The following is a 19,935-nucleotide window of genomic DNA, read 5'->3' as shown; positions in this document are numbered from 1 at the left end:
CTAGGTAAGCGAGCTAGTCTGTCTGCAGAACAGGAGATGGATACAAGGAGGGTAGCCAAGGCACGAATTCATGTAGAACGCTTTAATGAAAGACTGAAAAAGTTCATGCTTCTCAGTAGAACTATCCCCCTAAGCCTCAGTTGTGTTGCCTCCCAAATGGTTTTTCTTGGATGCTGTTTAGTAAATTTTCAGAGTAACGTATGTATTTAAAAGCAAGTGAAATGCTAATGTACCACATAGATTGGTGAAAGATAGAAATGTGGGAGTATTTTTACCAAAAACAGACTGAAAAGAATTTTTGGTGATAAACTGATGGTCAACCTATCAATTCATTTAGGGGCATATGACAGAAAAGTATTGTAAATAAATCTGTATAGTAATTAATATTATATGTTACAAGTACTGTTCTGCTTCATAGTAAACAAAGAGAAAAATAAAAAATCAAAACCGCATTTTTTACACGTTCACGTTTTGTTTTTTTGAACAATAAACTGCACAGCAATCGCATTCGCTGCAAACGCTGGTGTAGTACATGTGAGGAATATATTTGTCCGCTTTGCATTCCCAGAAGCCCTTGCGCGGCTAGATCGTGACGTCATCTGTGGAAAGCGCCATTTGTCAGGCGTTTGTACACGTGTTTGCTCAACGCACCAAGCACAAAAAGATTGCAAAACAAACCTACAGTCCAATACATGTATGCAAGAAACATGTAGACAAAATGAAACCCTATCAATAAAAGGCTGTACACACTTTGTAATTTCATTATCTATTTAACTCTAAAAAAATTTGCTGCCCAACGTAAAAATTATTTCTCACCTTAATATACTCACAATCCTAATGCCTAGAAGCTCCATTGTTTATTGACATCAACATAATAAAAAGTCCCTCATTAATGAGCTCAGTTTGTTATTAGCACGGTAATCTAGAAGAATTAAGAAAATGTGTATACAGGTGTGTATGGGGGAGGTTTACACACATATATATATATCAGTAAATATGAGTATATGCGTGTGTGGGAGTGGGTAGTATAGCAAAAATGTTTGATAGAACAATCATCAGATGAGTTCAATGTAAGACTTATGCAGATAGGAATAAAGCTTCACATTTAACTGCGATAGGAAAATGTACAATTATATACTGTACACATAACCACGTGGCTCTAATTCAAGTGAAGGTGACTAGGGAAACATTGTGTGATGATGTCGACCTACAGATCTTCGAACTTGGAAAAAACAACCAGTCGCTCGTGCATTACTGCGTGGCTTCTGACGAAATCTTTTCTTTTAGCAATAAGGTTAAAGTTGTGATCAGCAAAATGAACACTTCAAGTACGATATTTTCTTTATTCATCAATATATCCGCAGTTTATTCTCAGCTGGAAATCAACTATACAACAGCCACGCAGGGTACGTGAAACACGGATATTTTTTACGTGACTGAGTAATTAAATTACCGACTATTTGACGTTTGTGTCTGACGTCGTGTGTGCCACATTTGTTCTATATCACTTGAAGCAGTAAAAGACGTCACAGGGGCGAGAGTAGAGGCTGAGGCTGATAGACAAGCGTTGGTCCTTGTTAGGCCCGGGTTAGCTCGCGACAGTCCGGCTTGGAGGACGAGAGGACGAGAAAGACAGTGAGGCACACGGCGGTGCCAGGTCTCTGCGCTCGTAGACAAGGCTGCTGCGATCAACGGATTCTCCGACGTCAGCAGTGGCTCACGATATCTGGACTAGGGATAGAGAAATAACGAGACGCTTAGAGAACGGTCATATTTGAAACTGTATCATGTTGCGGATTTAATTGATTTGGAAAATTCTCGATTATTAATAACTTTCTTCATCACATCTTTATTGTTTTGTGTTGGTTACAGGGGATGCGCGATGGGGGCTTGAAGCTAAGTTGAAGTATAATTAGCAATTTAGTGTAAGTGTGCGCGTACGGTGAATGTCGGCTCGACTTGGTAGAGGTGTCGCGAGTGTGATCAGTCTTAGGAAGCAGCAATCGCAACCTCTGACCACTTGATTCACCTTCAGATCTTTTCCTCATCGTCATCTGCGGCGGATCGTCAAGCTTTGTGTGTGTATTTGTGCAAGGTTAGTGTCCGTTTGTCTTATTACATGTGGTTTACAATTTCTTTTCTTCCCGGTGGCTAGTTGATAACTGCGTTCTTTCTGTGGCAATTAGGTAATGTATAAAATTTAAGCAACTGAACGAGAACTTTGCAAGACCTATCCCGGCATGTTGTCTGTTGCCAAGGAACAATTAACCGTCGACACCCATTTAGCTTCCTTTAAATGCCGACGGAGACTTGAGACAGGAGGACGTAGACTTGAAAGAAAGTCAGCTGGCTTGGGTCAGAGAACATGGACTCAAGGACAAGATTAGCGATGATGGAACATCGAGAGCGCCAGTTGGACTGTAACAGCGTATTTCTGTCACCCGGGGTAGAAATCGTCGCTCTCTGACTTGGTTGGTGGACCAAGTGGGAAAGTGAGGACAAACGGGGCTCAAGTGGAGACTAGCAGGCATTCTTCAGCTGTCATACCACGCGTGATTTTATTTATAATAAATATTTTCTCGTTTAACAAGTAGGAATATTTTTTACGTAAAAGACCAGTTAATTCGACTCGTACAAACGAATAAACATTGTAACAGTATATACTCAATATTCCAAAGTACTTGCGAATCGCTTTTGTTACATCAAAGTGCTTCACATGATGACATTTGTATTTTTATGTCCAGTGCTCATGTGTGTACCTGAGTATATGTGTAAGTAGCTTATCGTCATATGTATACAACTGATTGCAGGATATGTTCAAACACCCAATTGGAACGAGAAAACTCCGTATCCATTCATGGATAGCTGGATTGAGATACGTATCCCTGAGCATCATAAAGTAATCGTCAGTTTTAAAGAAGTAAATATCGCAGAATCTGAAAATTGCAGATCGTACACTGTTTCTCTTTACACTCAACGTTTTCTCAACAAGTATGTGATCGATGAGACATGTGACAGTGACAAGCCACCTGTTTCTCTCTACAATGTCAGCAAGCTGTACATTCACTTCAAGTCTGTGACATTATATCCAGAGACAGGATTTCGACTTTCATTTTCTTTTCACGCCCTCTCCGCTCTTCCCCAACAACTGAGGGACGGCAGGTGGAACTGCTCTGTGCCGCACTGGCCCGACTTCCGCCTGCACTTCCCGTGTAACCTGGTGTCCGACTGCGTGGGCGGCGAGGACGAAGTGGACTGTCCTTACACCAGTCACGTGTGTGGTCCAGGCTTCCTGTCAGCTAATGGCACATGTCTGCAGTTTGTGAAGCCAGACCAAAGCATTTCTTGGAACACAGCTTCGAAAACCTGTGAGTCTCGAGGAATGCTGCTTTCGGCATCGAACACACTGGCAGAATGGGCGGCAACTGTCGATATTCTGCGATATCGCCCCAATGGTTACTTCTTTTACGGCCTAGTACCAGCTTCCCCTGCATTGCCATACATGTAAGCTACTGTAGTTTTCAAATTTCTCTTAATCTGTTAATTTAATAAGCCTTGATCCCCAGTTTTAAATTGTCTTTGAAGTTTCATCTTGACTAAGTGTTCATTTACAAAACAATCATTTTCTTCAAAGATCATCGCACAAATTTAACTTTTATACACACACACCCACTAGCGCGCGCATATACAGATAGATAACTAGTTAATCGACAATCTATAACATAAATCAGCTATTTAATAAGCCCTATAATGTTCAAATTAATTCCTTTGACTTCGAATGTGTGTATTCAGCGACCTTACTCCACCTGAATACCATCCAAGTAAACCAGAAGTCATTACCATGATCACAAATAGTTACAGAACATTACGTTTTATCGTTCCCTGTAGTTTTCATGGTGTAAAAGAATGAGTATGATCAGTCGGGAAGTGAAATCTCTCACATTCTTTTTCTTTCGTGTTAGGTACAGTCAAGGGTTGACAGGGCTGGATGGAATATTTTGCCACTTACTGCCAACAGATGTTCATTATGTATTTAGCGACTGCATTGGCATCTTCTTTGAGACAGAAACAATACAGGTATGTCCATTAGACTGCTATTTTACGAGACCGTATGCGTTCGTCTGCAAGTTTGCCGTTAGTGGCGACGACACTTTACCACAGATGCCGGTGTCACTCACAGCCAACTGGTCAGTGGACGTCTTGCAGTGTCCGTCACTCCACTACACACACACTTTCCTCGCTTGTGATGTCAAGAGTGACTGCTGGGCGGACAAGTACGACAACGCTAAGACATGTAGTGCTCCTCTGACGTCACTTCCGCCCTCTTTCTCGTGTGTCAACGAGAATCAACGTGTGCCCTACTCTGTTGTTTGCGACCATCGTCCTGATTGCATCGATAACAGTGACGAGAGCTTTTGCATATTTTCTCCGTGTTCACGTGACAAAGGTGTTTTCGAGTGTACCAACAAACAGGTAAGACAGTGTGAGTGTGGAGGGAGGGTCAGTAGCTGTAGTATCCACATGACATTTCTCCACCACGTTTACCTCGGTATTTTATCTCAATAAAAAGGATCACAGAAGTCATTCTGACAAAAGTTGAAAAGTAGGGGAGGTAGTGCAATGAGAGTACGGACAGTTACTGATAAAAGAAAATAGACAACAATCCGAATCCCGGAAATACATTCCATAGTAACAATAGAATTATTTTTATAGTTTTTTTTTGTGATTACAATTTTTACTGCCCGCCTTCAAGCAGTTTTTTATTCAAAAATCTTAATCAACGATCATCTCTAGACATATTTATATATCAGATGTCTGTATTTAAAATGTTCTTACACTTTTTTTTACTTCTATCAAAGTTTTATAGGAAGTTTTTTTGTTCTGGAAAAAGTAAGTGCAGTTGGCAACACTGTTTATAACCTTAACAGAGAATGCAGAAGAATGTCGAAAATAAATCGTAAAACTAACACAAATCTGTAAGAATTCATTTTTCTTTCCTAAGATAAGTGTTTTATTTCCTATCATTTTAATAACAATTTCATAACGCTGTATATCTATCGTCTTACGAAAACTCGCTCTGGTTTAGACTTGACAACATGTCGTGTTCTTTCCAGTGCATTCCAGTTCGACTGCTATGTGACATTTACTGGAATTGTGTTGATGGTTCAGACGAAGTCATGTGCAACAAGCAAGAATATCTACATGCAAGAATGGGTACATCTTACCCTTCACTCATAGACATTGACTCTAATGGTAAACTAAGAGCAGTAGAGCCACTGTCGATGACACGCGAACCTCTGTGTCCTGAAACCCATTTCCAGTGTCCAGGAAGTAACTTCTACTGTTTCCCAGTCTATGTTCGCTGTAATGGTGTCTTTGACTGTCCTGGTAAACAGGACGAGACGGCGTGTGACACCTACACCTGTCCCGGCTACTACCGCTGCCGCTCGTCACACGTCTGCCTGCACCCTGATCACGTGTGTGACGGTTGGTCACAGTGTCCTGAGGGAGACGACGAGCTGCTGTGTGACCTTTCTTGTCCTGACACGTGTGTGTGTCACGGACTGGCCTTCACATGCACGGCAAGGTTTGCAGCGTCCAGTTACCTGGAACTGAGGTTTCTTGACGCAAGTGGCTCGGGGATGACCCCCAGAGATGTTGTCAATAACACCATGATCGTTTATCTCAGCTTTAACAACTGTAACATTAGTGTTCTTAACGATCTGAAATTTGTTAACCTGAGGGTCCTTGACCTAAGTGATAATTATATTAAATCATTACGTTATAATAATTTCCGTAATTTACGTAATCTGAGATCCTTAGATCTTTCAGGTAATCCTCTTTCATCCTTACACCCAACTGATACACCTCCTCATTCTGTACTAAGACAGGTAATAGACCTTGATGTTTCCAGAGTTAAGTTTTCAATACTGGATGTTATAATTTCTGAAATATTTCCTAATCTACAGAAACTCAATCTCTCTGACTGCGGCGTTGAAACCATTGCTGGCGAGGTGTTCACAAACCTGACTGAACTACGAAAGTCTAGATTTAAAGGGGTCTACTGTGAACTACTTCCCACCACAAACATTTACCTCTTTAAGTAAGTTAGAGTCTGTCCACGCTGAAAACTACAAGGTCTGTTGTCCAGCCTCTCTTCCCAAACGGTTTATTTTACAGAAGTGTGAAGCGCCATCTGACGAGATCTCGTCCTGTGATGCTCTCCTGCGCTCAGAGACATACCGTGTCTTCCTCTCGTTATTCGCGTCTTTAGCTCTGATGGGCAACGCGGGAAGTTTTATTTACCGTGTGTTTATCAGTAAGAAAACAAGCAACCTTGGTTTTGATGTCTTTGTCACTAATTTAAGTCTAGCTGACTTTGTGATGGGTGTGTACCTGGCCATCATAGGAATAGCTGACCGTGTGTACCTGGGAAACTACTTGTTGAACGACTTAATATGGAGAAATAGTTTTGTGTGTAAGCTGGCCGGCTTTCTCTGTCTACTGTCTAGTGAAGTGTCAGCTTTCATTATCCTTCTCGTCACATTAGACCGATTTCTTGTCATCGCGTTTCCATTTAGTGTCCTTCACTTTTGTAAAAGTTCTGCGTGGATAGCTTCCGGTATAGTATGGAGTGTAGGTGTTCTTATTGCAGTGATTCCTTTGCTGCCGTCAACAACAGTTTGGAACTTTTACAGTCAGAACGGGATCTGTATTCCAATTCCAATTATCAGGAACTACTTTGCAGGTAACGACTACTCTTTTGCTGTCATGATTATATTAAACGGTATTTTCTTCCTGTTCATTGCTGCAGGTCAGGTCTTCATCTTTTGGTCGATAAGAATTAACAGCATAACTAACTTTGACACATCCAAGAAGACCAAGGACTGACCATCGCCCGTCGACTGATGACAGTGGTTGTGTCTGACTTTTGCTGCAAGTTCCCTGTGGCCTTGCTGGGACTTCTAGCGGCCCGCGGCACGCCAGTCTCTAGTGAGGTCATCGTCGCTCTCGTCATCTTCATTGGTCCTCTCAACTCTGTTCTCAACCCCTTTCTGTACACATACAATGTGATAATGGAGCGGAGGCAAAAGGCTAGGGAAGTGAAGCTAAAGAAATATTTTATATCACTTTCGCAAAAAAAGTAACACCGAAACAACATAGTGTACGTGAGAAAATATTTTACAAGCTTTATAGGGGAAATCTGAATTGTTAATAAATTAATGTATTTTAATGATTTGATTTTCTTTATAGAAGAATTAAGATGTTGTATGCATCCGAATTTGATAAATTTTTTTTTAATTTTAAAAGGCAGGCTTAGGGTTTTAGATAAAGCTTATTTGGTAATCATGCATACACACAGTACACAGCTTACTTCCGTTATATTACTTTCTGCTGAACATTACTGCAGTGTTTCATCAAATTTATTTTACTTAGCGAAAGCTTTTGGTTTCGAAACTCATAATGGATGACAAACAGTTGACTGTTTTTGAACTCTCATCTCACTGGAAGTTCGCTGCTTTTATTCTGGCGTCTTGTTAACTCATTTTGGCTTTTCGACCCAGTATTTTGAAGGCAAACCAATGATCAGAAACAAAAGTGATGGGTAGGTTTATCCTTTGAGATCCGTTTGATGACTGGACCTGTGACGTGGAAAGGAACAATAGCAACCTCAATTAGTTTTTTAAAAAATTATTTAGGCCGGGAGCAACTTCTGGCTACATATGTGTTATCTCATATGATATTCTTTCTTTAGTGCGTGCGTCTGTGTCTGTCTGTTACGGATATACCATTATAAAAGTTCATTTTGATTGTCATTATCATCATCATGATCATCATCATCATCATCAATGCGGACCATCCCCAGCGTCGCCGGATGCATGCTCACGGCCACTCGCACAGCAGGCCAAACACAGTCACTCAGCCGGAGGCAGGAAGCGACTTACCTCTCGAACCCTTGCAAAGCGAAGACCAAGACAAAGACGGAAAGAACGACAAAAATTGCGAAGTTTAATCAAAAACAAAATAAAATATAAATATAACCTAACATGAATACACCAGTAAAACCGTACAAAAGATACAGATACGAGTACTCGCAAAAAAAAAAACAAAAAACAAAACCATTTAAACACAACAGTAAATAAAAACGTGCATCGCATCACAGCAAGTTATTGGTAGCTTCCCCTGAGTCTTTAATTCTTAACAAAGAACAGGAGCTTGAGGCGCTTAGCATCAGGCCTGATCTCTGGGCTGACAAGGGGGCCCGGCCTTGGTCAGTGGATTTTTTTTTCTTCTTCCTTTTCTTTTTCTTTAGTCTAAGGACAGAACACCCAAGCATTACACAGCAGAAGTTGAGTTTGAGTGTAGAATATTGAGATTCTGAATCGCCGGGGCCGGGCTAGAACCAGTAGACGTAGACGTCACAAATGAAGCAGTGTAGAATGGTTGATATTATCTCAGATGCATGCTCGGCGACAGGACATAAGGAACGCACGCATAGCACGTATACACAGGAAGCACACAGTAAGCACACACCAAGGGCGTGCACCCAGGACATACTCAAAAAGCCTGAAATAAATAAACAAAAGAACAACATGAGCATTGTGGATTCCATTTTTTCAATAGTTGCAGTGACTTTCTAAATTTTTGCTCCATTGCTGTCTAACTTTGCTAATATCAGTTTTTCCACAGGTGTCAAGATTTCTTGGGGATTAGGTGACTGAAGCAGTGGCTGGTTAGTTTGTGGTGTCTGTGACAGCGCGTCGTCTGCTGTCATGTCGGTGCTGACAGTGGTACTCATATGTCGGCCGATCGTAGAAAAGTGATTCATAAGAGTTGAAGACGTAGTATATTCGGCTTCTTTTTTATTTTTCTTCACCTTTTTCTTTTCTAGCATTTTTTCTTTTGAAGGTTTAGTCAGTCTGTCTTCATGAGTTGACGACGATGTGTTGTGCGCCTTACGTTTCTCCGCTGTGGGCCGCCCGCCCTGTTGTGTGCTGACCTGAGCTGACTTTACTCCACAAAAGTTGCAAGCGAAAGACCCGGACGCTGATGTCACTCTCCAGAAGCTTCTAGACCAAAAACGCTGAGCTTGCATCTAGATCTTTCTGTCCTAAAACCCGTTCCATTGGCCACTCATGCCACATGACATACCACAACCAATCACGCCTCTCAGCCACCACAAGCCTAAGCTCCCACCCGCACCCGCGTAAATGACGTAATATCTCTCTCTACAAATGACGTCATTTCTAGACGTCAGGCAAAGCTACAGTCAGCTGGAAAAGGCCTTGACCTTTCCCCGCGAACCGGACAAAAATAGCCGACAACCGTCGTCTGCTGTGAGCTACCTTTCTAATACAGGAGCGTCCCCCATCGCTGAGACAGGCAGGCCTAGATGAAATGACACGCGACAATCACCATCATTATTATTTGAAAGAGTTCAGGTTTAACGTGTTTAAAATATTCCTAGATAACTCCAAATCTCTAATGACTTGCTGGTGATATTTTGAAGATTAAATGTGTTGTGTCTCTCAGAGTAGAGCAAGACCATAATATTAAACTATGCTTTAACAAAGGGATGTCAAACACAACTGACCTGCGGGTCACATCCGGTCTGCCGTGGAACGTTTTACCTGGTCCTCGAAAGAATTTTAGTTAGTCATTGTTAATGTCCCGGCGACAATTAGAATGCAAACGACAGAAAAGTTGCCGTCGAGCACACCAAGCGATGGGGTGAGTTTAGTGAAGTTGGTATAGACTATAGGGCACTGGTCAAGCTACCACCGCTTCTGTTACTGACATGGCCCCGCATGCATGTAGAACGGAGAAAGGGTTTAAACGGGTGTAGCGCTCATCCGGGTGGATAGAAGAGAAAACTTCGTATGATTGGGAGCCCGGAGAAGCTCTCCAGTCTGGAGGTTCTCGTGTCAAGGTATCGGTGATCCCTGGACTGAGTAACTCGCTACTCGTGAGTACACGTAGCGGCCTTCACTGTGTTCACTGGCAACAGCGTCGATCGTCGAGACAAATCGGGTGTTTGGTGACAGATTGGTATTGAAATTACAAAAATCCCTTCACTACACAGTGCAATATTCTCGATCTTCATTAAGTAAATTAACATTCAGTAAAAGTCTTTAGAAAAGTCACAACACGTGCTTAGCTCTGATCATTTGCCTTTGTTCCCCGCAAAAATGGCGCACCAATACATACGACTATTGTTAAGTTCACACACTACACACAGCTTTCAATTAATTCTAATAAACAATCGCGTCCTCTGCTCTGCTCGGTACTATTTGCTATGACATGTGATGTTATTGCATCGGTATATGTATGTAAAAGAATATTTAATAAGCAAAAAAAGACACAAATATATGCACAAGCAGCAACTATTTCAACGACGTGGTTTGCTATTTATACACGGGTACTTATCTCTTTAGCGGCAGTCATTCCCTCTTGACGACGCAGGAACTGGACAGTCGGTATTCCACAGTTGACACTTATCATGCACAGTACACGTGATTAATTCACAGTTCACACGTATCATGCACACTTTGCACATATAATTCCAGTTGGTAAATATAACTATAATCCACTGTCCTTGAGAAGCTATACTCCCACCAACTTTATGTACACAAGTTTACTTCTCACAACTTAACGTCTTATCGACACGACTTCCGCTCGCCAGCCCGCAGATTCGGAAAGTGATGAGTTTCTACTAGTCTGAGGCTGAGCTGCCTCATCATACACGTGGGTCGCCCCTAGCCACCCTTTGATCTCGGACCGAGTCAGGGAAGTTAACAGGTACTAAAAATCTTTCCACCCGCGGCCCGTGTTCAGGTCAGCGTGTCCTGTGTCACAAGTCAGATTTATAGGCCCTACCATGACCATCCCTTCTGGCCCCGTATGCATGTAGACCGGACAAGGGGTTTAAACGGGTGTAGCGCTGTTACGGGTGGATAGAAGCGAAAAATTCGTATGAATAGGAGCCCGGAGAAGGTCTCTGATCTGGCGGTTCTCGTGTATAGTTCTAGTTGGTCATCGGGCCAGAGACGTTATAACGTCTCTGCTCGGGCTGAGTAACTCGCTACTCGGCAGAAAAAATGGCGGCCTTCACGGTGTTCACTGGCAACCACGTCTTATGTTGAGACGAAACCGGGTGTTTGGTCGCACCCGTTTGAAGTTTTGGATGACTTAAAACTGTATTGCAAAATTTGTTTTAGGTGAGAGAACATTCTAGCGCTGACCGCTGAAGTGGCATGCGAGATCGCTGTCACCAGTCGGCAAGGCACACTAACATCTTCACTACAAGTGATTATCAGTTGACGATATTTTGCCACAACAAACTGTTTTTCAAGAAGTCTGTGGAGAATTCACTGTTGTCGTCAAATCGACTGTTATTCGTATGTTTTGCATCGGCGAGCACCTAACGGAATATCATATCCGGATCGAGGTTGTGCTGAAAAGGCAAAGATATGCAGACACATTCAGCCTGTGAATTTCCAAAAGTAGTGGGATTTATCGACAGCGACTTGATATCAGACTCGAATGGAAAATAAAGTTATATATAATATTACTCTTTGAATTGGTAAGGCGCTTGTATACGTGTAAGTGTTTGCTCAATGCACCACACACGAAAGGATTGCAAAACAAACCTACATACATGAATACAAGAAACATGTAGACAAAATAAAACAATACAAATAAAATGGTCTACATTCTTTGTACTTTCATTATCTATTCAACTGTAAGGAAATTTGCTGACCAGCATACAAATAATTTCTCACTTTAATATACTCACAATCCTCACAGCCATCTTTGCGGACCTGGAGGTGAGGCGCTGTAACAAATTTTCGTGCCGACGGCACCTTTGTCATCTTGCGAGGCTGTTGCTCCCAAACCGTACTTCATACACCGTGAATCGCCTTGTAAAGGTTTGGTTCTTGCAAGATAGTGTCATAAATGTTTTCACAAGGATTTTGTGAATTTTCGCTGTCAAAGTTGCACTTCACAATGAAAAGTCCTTTCAGTGTTTCCACCTTTAACTGTCTTTTCACTGTCGATGTTCGTATCGTTCCCGACATTAGATTAGTCACCCTGATCCGTACTCAAAGAAAACGATTAGTGGAAGTGAATAAAATACCGGGTAGCGGAAAACAAGCGGGAGGACGAAATGCCGAGAGGTGAGGAGAAACTTAATGACGTAGACTCCTGAGATGGCAGGGTATCTGATGTACCGGCACTCATATTTACTTATATATGTGTAAGCCTCCCCCATACACACCTGTATACACATTCTCTTAATTCTTCTAGATTACCGTCCTAATAACAAACTGAGCTCATCTAATAAGAGTCTTTTTATTTGTTGATGTCAATAAACAATGTAACTTCTAGGACTGTGAGTATATTAAGTAGAGAAAATTATTTGTATGATGGTCAGCAAATTTGTTTTACTTAATGTTAATTTATTTGATAAAGATCGAGAACATTACACTGAATAGTGAAGGAAATTTTGTAATTTCAATACCAATCAATTTTTAAAGTAAAACTAGTCGTTAAAATGGCCAAGAGGGAAGTTGATTTTGAAAACAGTCTTTCAAAGCCAATGGGAGGCTGAATACATGTTTACTGATATCAGCGGTAAACCAGTGTGTGTACTTTGTGGATACAATAGTTGTGACCACAGAATATAATCTCAGACGGCATTACGAGACTAAACATCAGGACAAGATGAAAAGCCTGAATGCAGAACAGAAGCTAAAGAAAGTGGAAGAACTTAAGAGGAACTGAGATGACAGCAGACATTGTTCACTATAGCAACATCACAAAGTGAAGCTGCTGTGAGAGCAAGTTTTATTGTAGCAGAGGAGATCGCTAAATCAACCCGGCCATTCAGTGAGGGACAGTTTGTGAAGAGTTGCATGATGAAAGTGTGTGAAGTCTCGTGTCCAAAACAAAAAGCAAATGTTTGCAAATGTAAGCCTCAGCAGAAACACTGTTGCTAATAGGATTTGTGAGATGGCCACTGATGTGAAAACACAGCTGATCTAAAAAAGCAAAGACTTCGTTGCCTACTGTCTTGCAATCGATGAAAGCACTGACACGACGGACACTGCTCAACTCGCCATCTTCATCCGTGGAGTCGACTCCAGTCTGAATATCACAGAAGAAATATTAGACATAAAATCCATGCATGGGACAACGACAGGAAAGGACATTTTTGACAACTTAAGTCAAAGTATGACTGACATGAACCTGCCCTGGGACAAACTTGTTGCACTTACAACAGATGGACCATCAGCGATGTGCGGCCCAAAGAGTGGACTAGTTGGGAGGATGCGGTCACATATCCAAGAAAATTGTAGTGGGGAGTTGATAGCATATCACTGCATAATACACCAAGAGTCATTGTGTGCTAAAGTCCTCAACATGGAGCAGGTAATGAGCACTGTAACACAAACCGTCAGCTTCATCAGAGCCAAAGGGTTCAATTCCCGCCTGTTTCAGTCCTTTGTTCATGAAACATTCACAGTTGGGCGACATGCCCTCTCACATAGAAGTGCGGTGGCTAGCTCAGGGCAAAGTTCTCGAGTTTTTCAGCTGATTGGGGAAATCTGTTCAGTTCATGGACAGCAGAGGAAAAGACTCCACAGTCTTGCAGAATGAAAAGTGGAAATGTGAGTTGGCATTTCTGTGTGACATAACCACTCATCTCAACCCCTTGAACCTGCAGCTCCAGGGACAGGGCCACGTGATCACTGACCTGCTTGACGCAGTGAAGGCATTTCAAGCGAAGTAGTTCTTATGGGAAACAAATGAACCAATGCAACTTGTTTCACTTTCCTTGCTGCAAAACAGTGATGGACGAAGTCAGCGCCAAGGTGTTCCCAAATGCACATTTTACTGACAAACTGAACTCACTTCGTGCTGAATTTAAAACTCTGTAAAGACAGCTAGGCTAGAGGCCGTTTTACCCACTGGTACGCATACTTTTTTTCGGTTTTCAAAAAAATTATAAAAAAATAACTAAAAGAGGTAGAAGAATAATACAAATTGATAATGATAGATAAAAATGTGTAAAATAGGAACAATCTACCTGAAATTTGCTTGAGAGCTCTCTTTTATTATTATAATCCATACAGAATCGGTTAGATGAAGTAGAATTTTTTTCAGCACATGTTTACACAAGTTGTCATCTAACAAGAAGTCTACCAAGAAGATGACTTATAGGAACACATTTTGATCTTTGAAAACCAAAACAAAAAGAACACACATTGTTCTTGTCCATAGAAATTCACAAATGATGCGAGAATTCTGAAAATTCAGAATTCAAAATTCCGAGGAACTAGACGCACATTTCTCGTATATCGTCCCACCATTTTTTTTTTTTTTTTTTTTTTTTTTTCTATTGGAAAAGAAAGGTTACTCTGGGAAATTGACGATAGTTCAGTCAAAACAGAGTACCCTCCGTTTAAAAGGGAAGTAACTGTGTTCAGACATGCCCAAGCTATCGTAGCTAATCAATTTCTTTACTTAAAAAAAGCGCTTTAAACAACCCCTCCCCCCAGAAAAAAAGAAAAACACGTGGTTATGTACACCCGCCGTGTGAAAGTTGTCTGTGCGCGCGGGCGGGTTGGAACAGCCGCCACGACGCTGCCGTTTCAGTGACTTCGAGGTGCAGAAAAACAATTTCCACCTATTTCACAACCCATTTGCCATCGACGTGGAAACTGCACCTGTGCATTTGTAGATGGAACTCATAGAACTGCTGTTTATTGAGTGACTGAAGTCAAAGTACGACTGTGAGGCATCCACACTTCACTGATTCCCTTCCACAAACGATGTCCCAGCTTCATCTACATGCGGCTCGAATATTGAGGATTTATGGCAGTAAATATGTGTGTGAGCAACTTTTCTCTGTGATGAAGATCAAAAAACATCAAACAGAAGACGTCTTACTGATGTACACTTGCAGTCCATCTTGAGAATCTTCACAACACAGAAACTTACTCCAAACTTAAACGAACTTGTTAACAAGAAAAGATGTCAAGCGTCCACTTTTGACAAAATAATTTAAGAAGAAAAATTGCTAAGCCTTGGTTTGCTATTACTTTAATTTTTTTTAATGTATTACCTTGTTTACACAAAATTAATAACAAAAAGTTTAGTTTTCTACTGTTCAATAAAAGGTTATCGGACTTAAATAATAACCTTCGGCCCGCCACCTTGTGTGTAATGTGAGATTTGGCCTCCTGTGTAATTGAGTTTGACACCCTGCCTCAACAGAATGCCAACACCTGGTTTTAATGAAGTCCTGTGTACCTACCTCCTGGCGAAAGAAGATGATCAAAGTTATTTCCCTCCCTCAGGGCAACCTGCTCGCTCCACGTGTGACTAGGGTCCCCACCATCTTCCCATAAACGTGAACCATTTATCGACAGAAATATTGGAATAATTATTCGTTGAGGCTTAATTATATTTTCTTAATTGATATCCTTGCAAAGTTTTAAGGTTTTAGAAAATGAATAAGGGGATTTCATCACAATTTTTTTGTAATTATTGTTGTTTATGAGTTTATGCCTTCTATAAAATAATGGGGTAAACAGAAACTTTTTTTTTTATCTTTCAGAAGTGGTCCTAAATGATTTTCTTCCAACCTTAGCACAGCTACAGGGTATAAATGCTTACATGCACAGTGATGTGTACTTAAAGATGTAGTTATATTCAAAGTAACTACACGAGAAACGTGAAGTGAAAGATAAAAATCACAAAAAATAATTTTAAACATAATTCACATCATATGAAAATCCTGACAAAGTGATGACTCGAAATATAAGGATTACAGGAATATTCCACAAAGTTGTTACATGTTGGCACAATACAAAACAAATGTGCTGGCAACAACTTAAAGTCAAAGAAAATTTAAGGAAAAAAAAATTTACTCACCTGTATATTAATTGAAGGTACATTTTTCGTTTTCAGGTGGATTTTTTTTTTATTGAAATGAGAGTTCCATCTACACACCCAAAGACACCTGTGACTCGTGCTATTTTATAGAATTTTCTCTCTCTGCAGCTCTGCCTCATCGTGATCCGGAAAACTAATCCACTGTGTCATTAGGACTGAGCAGAGCTTGTGTCACAGCACTTATGGTCCTTGATGCTGCTGGCTCACATTTAACAATGGACCGCAAACATCTTGACAGCCTGTGGTTTGAAACTTCAATGATAAGCACTTACACTTGTAACACTGTAGGTAGTGCATCAACGCGGTTCGAATTTACGAGTTGATTTTCAACATCTGTGAAGCTGAGAATGTGTTGTCAGCTATGTACATATAAATTTGCACAACAGTACAACATCATTGTATTTATAAATAGGACTATTCCCAATCGCGAAAAAATGTGTGTGCTTACGACTTTGTGTTCGTGTGTGTGTGAGAGAGAGAGACCAAAAAAAGACATTAAACCGATTGTTTAGTCAAAGCGCATTTCTGGCCGGGAAATTCGATGTGAAAATGTTTAATTGCTATTAGCATATCAACGACAATAATGAAATAGATAATCTGAGTAAATCATTCACTAACATTAGGACCACATAGCAACAAGACAGTTGTAAGTCGTTTAAACGCATTTAGTACTTATTTACGCTTTCTAAACGCTTCATGGCTTTCATCTGTTAAAAGCCTCGACTTTCTTTTGCACGGAGCTGTATGTGGGTCATGACCTGTGAGTTCACTCACGTGAGGCGAAAGTAGTCGATAATGACGTCGAGTCCTGCATGTCGGTCCTGCATGCAGAAGATGAACAGACATGTGCAGCAACGTCCTCAGCAGTTCCTCTAAATGTGTTTTCCTACTTTCATCATTCTGGGGACTTTCCTTCGGTATTTAATTCTGAAAGTTCAAGCGGTGGAGGATATAGTTGGCTCCCTCCATCTTTCTTGGTTATACAATTTAGACGCTCAGATATAACATTTAATTTTTATATCTATTAAGATAGCGAGTGCACTTTAACAGACCAATGTAACAACCGAAGATGGGTCATGACTAATCTATTCTGTGTCGCGGTCCATATCTCTGTCCTATCAACGTGATTATTTTAATTTGTCAATGAGACATTTGTCATATCTAAGTCAAGACATTTCCGATACAATTTTGAATCTTGTCTCATTAAAAGCTCTTGAGTTAAACTTTATGAAAATACTTTCTCTTATACTCCCAATGAGCTAACCTCAGTAGGATGTAGATGCAAAGAAGCTTAAATAATCGGAGGAAGAATATGAGAATTGTAAAAAGGGTTTATTTGAAGCTTCCCCAAAAGTTACAACTCTTGTCGCACAAAATGGGAAAGAAAACTAATTTGCACGGAAAGAGAACACTGAGGTCATCAACGGTGACCTGGTCATAGACATCCATGATCAGTCGCACACCGGGCGTTTGGAAGGCTCGAAGACGGGTGGATATATCTCCGTGCAAAAGGTGAGCAGCGATGAAAAAGCTCTTTGAAAAGACCATCGCATTGTTGTCAGCCACATAGTGTTTTACAAGCTTCTATTCTGGTAACAAAGGACAGTTTGTAGCTGGTTTCTCGCATCCCGCTGTGGACTAAACTTTAAGATGTTTTATCTAGAAAATAATTAGGAACCTCGGCCCATTGTACTCCAAGACCCCCTCTCCCCCAGCTATTGTCGACAAGCAAGGTGCTGGGAGGACCCGGCAGGCTGGTGTGACTTCCAGCGCCTACCTGCAGCCAGTTGCTGTCGCGGCCTGAACTCAGCTCACACGTCCCGTCGTTCTCTTGGAAAGGCACCCCACCCCTCCTCTGCTTCTGATGTTTAGAGAAAAGACAAAAACAAAAGTTTCCGGCGGAGCTTTTGTGATCGTGCGGCAGCTTGTGTCTTTATATCGATAGGTGACTTCTGGCATTACCTGTCATAGCAGTATATATCGCATCGCTTTTATTGCCTTTTCAAGAAAGTTATATGAAATATCACAAAGCACTTGCCCAAAAGTCACAACAAAACTGACATAAATTTGTCGAAATACTACTTTTGAAGTGAACTTCTGTTAAATAAGTTATTTTCCATAACTTTCTAAATTTCCATGGTAAATTTAAATAACAGCATCGCAGCCATAGAATCAATTTTCCGTTTTCCAATTATAAGAAAAATAAACAAAACTTATCATATATATATATGTACATTTAAAGGTTAAGAGTGGCTGCTTGAAAAATGATTGTAACCACTCACAGGTCATTGCGTGAACACCCCGCAATAAGAGTAGCCACAGCGTTAGGCCTTCTGGAACTTCTGTCATTAAAAGAATAAATAATATTTAAATTCCACTAGTCATAAAATGAAGTAAGGACTACATTTTGTACTGGGTTCGTTGTCGTAACCGATGTTATAAAGTAAAAAAAAAAAAAAAAAAAAAAAACGAGTTGCTCCTTGCAAGAATCAAGGTGTTGTGCCGCGTGGCTCGTCTTACCAGAATGTAGTCCTGCTTCTGCCAAAGTATTTCACTAATGTAAGCTCATTAGTTAGTGTAATTAAGAGTCTTGATATATGACCAGCTTCAGGTATGGTTCGACTCCCAGTGCAACACCTTAAAGTTTCCTTGTCAGGCTCTTCAAGAATCTGCTGACGTTTTGAGGTGCATCGACTTCTGTGTCAGCACCATCATCCACACACAACGCCTAAAAGATTCTTCCTCGACAATAAATTCATTCTTCAAAGATCTCAAGGATGCAGGACCATGTGCTTTAAGTCAGATTATGGAGGAGATAATTCTACAGCTGCAGTTAAGCTACGAGATCTGTGAGAGCTCACGACAGTTCCGACAAAAGATGAAACAAGAGCTGAAGTGTAATGACTGCATGACGACTGGCGATGACTAAAGTCTACGACTGGAACCACAGTCACACCCAGAACACCGGCTCCTCCTCATGGCGTGAGTCTGTGTGTGTGTGTGAACATGGATTTATGCTTTACCTTAAGAGAAATAAAAACAATTTCATAGGAAAAGTTTCAAGAAGTTCAAAAATACACGTAAGTGCAGGAAAGCACACATCTGTATGTGCACGCACCATTTTGTGTGTATGTACGTGTACGTCCCTCTGTGTGACGTTGTTCACGCTGTTCGTGCGCTTCCCAAAAAATAGCAAGACACTTTGACAAAGTAAATCTTAATATTCCCTCAGAAAATGTCTTTAAACTAATTGTTGTGCTCTACGAGCGTTTGTGTACGACCGTGTCTGTCTGTGTGTGTGTGCGCGCCTGCGAGCACGGGCGTCAATCAACGTCTCCCGTCAACGTACACACACTACACAATTTACACTCTTTTCCTTTACTAAAAGTAATGTTTTTTAAGCTACGAATATCTAACTTTTCTCAAAAGAAATTTTTTAAAAGCTAACTGTAGTTTACCTGTACAACACGTATTAAAAAAAAAATACTTTAAGAATTCTATTCTGGAACAAAGGATTTCAAGCTGACGGGGAGTAGGTAAGTGTATTTAAATCAGCCTGGCAGACAGGGAGCCCACACGGCGTCACTCAGTCACAGAAACTTGACAGGACCGCAGCACTGACTAGTGTTTATAGTTCTCAAATGATTTCCGTTGGGAAAACGGTGATTCTCCTAGGTTTAGTTGTTCAAAAACTCACGACTCAAACATTTGTATTTTCTAACTCAGGGACATTAGGGAACACTTGGGACACAGAGAACCACTCGCGCCGGTTTGATAATGAATACTTGTTATCTTCTCTGTCTCTCGTCAGACGCGATGTTTCTACTAGTCACGTGACAGTGTCTACACCTGACGTCACGTCTGACACTGAACAGTTAGACAGGAGAGTTACACCGTCTTCATTCTCTGATGTCGTCACTAGGGAGGATGTACACACAAAAGAAAATAACAATACAAGTGTAAACATGTCTT

This window comes from Pomacea canaliculata, linkage group LG2 (assembly GCF_003073045.1).
Source record: "Pomacea canaliculata isolate SZHN2017 linkage group LG2, ASM307304v1, whole genome shotgun sequence".
NCBI lineage: Eukaryota > Metazoa > Mollusca > Gastropoda > Architaenioglossa > Ampullariidae > Pomacea > Pomacea canaliculata.
The sequence above is the reverse complement of the archived record's forward strand: the minus strand, read 5'-3'. Positions refer to the sequence as shown.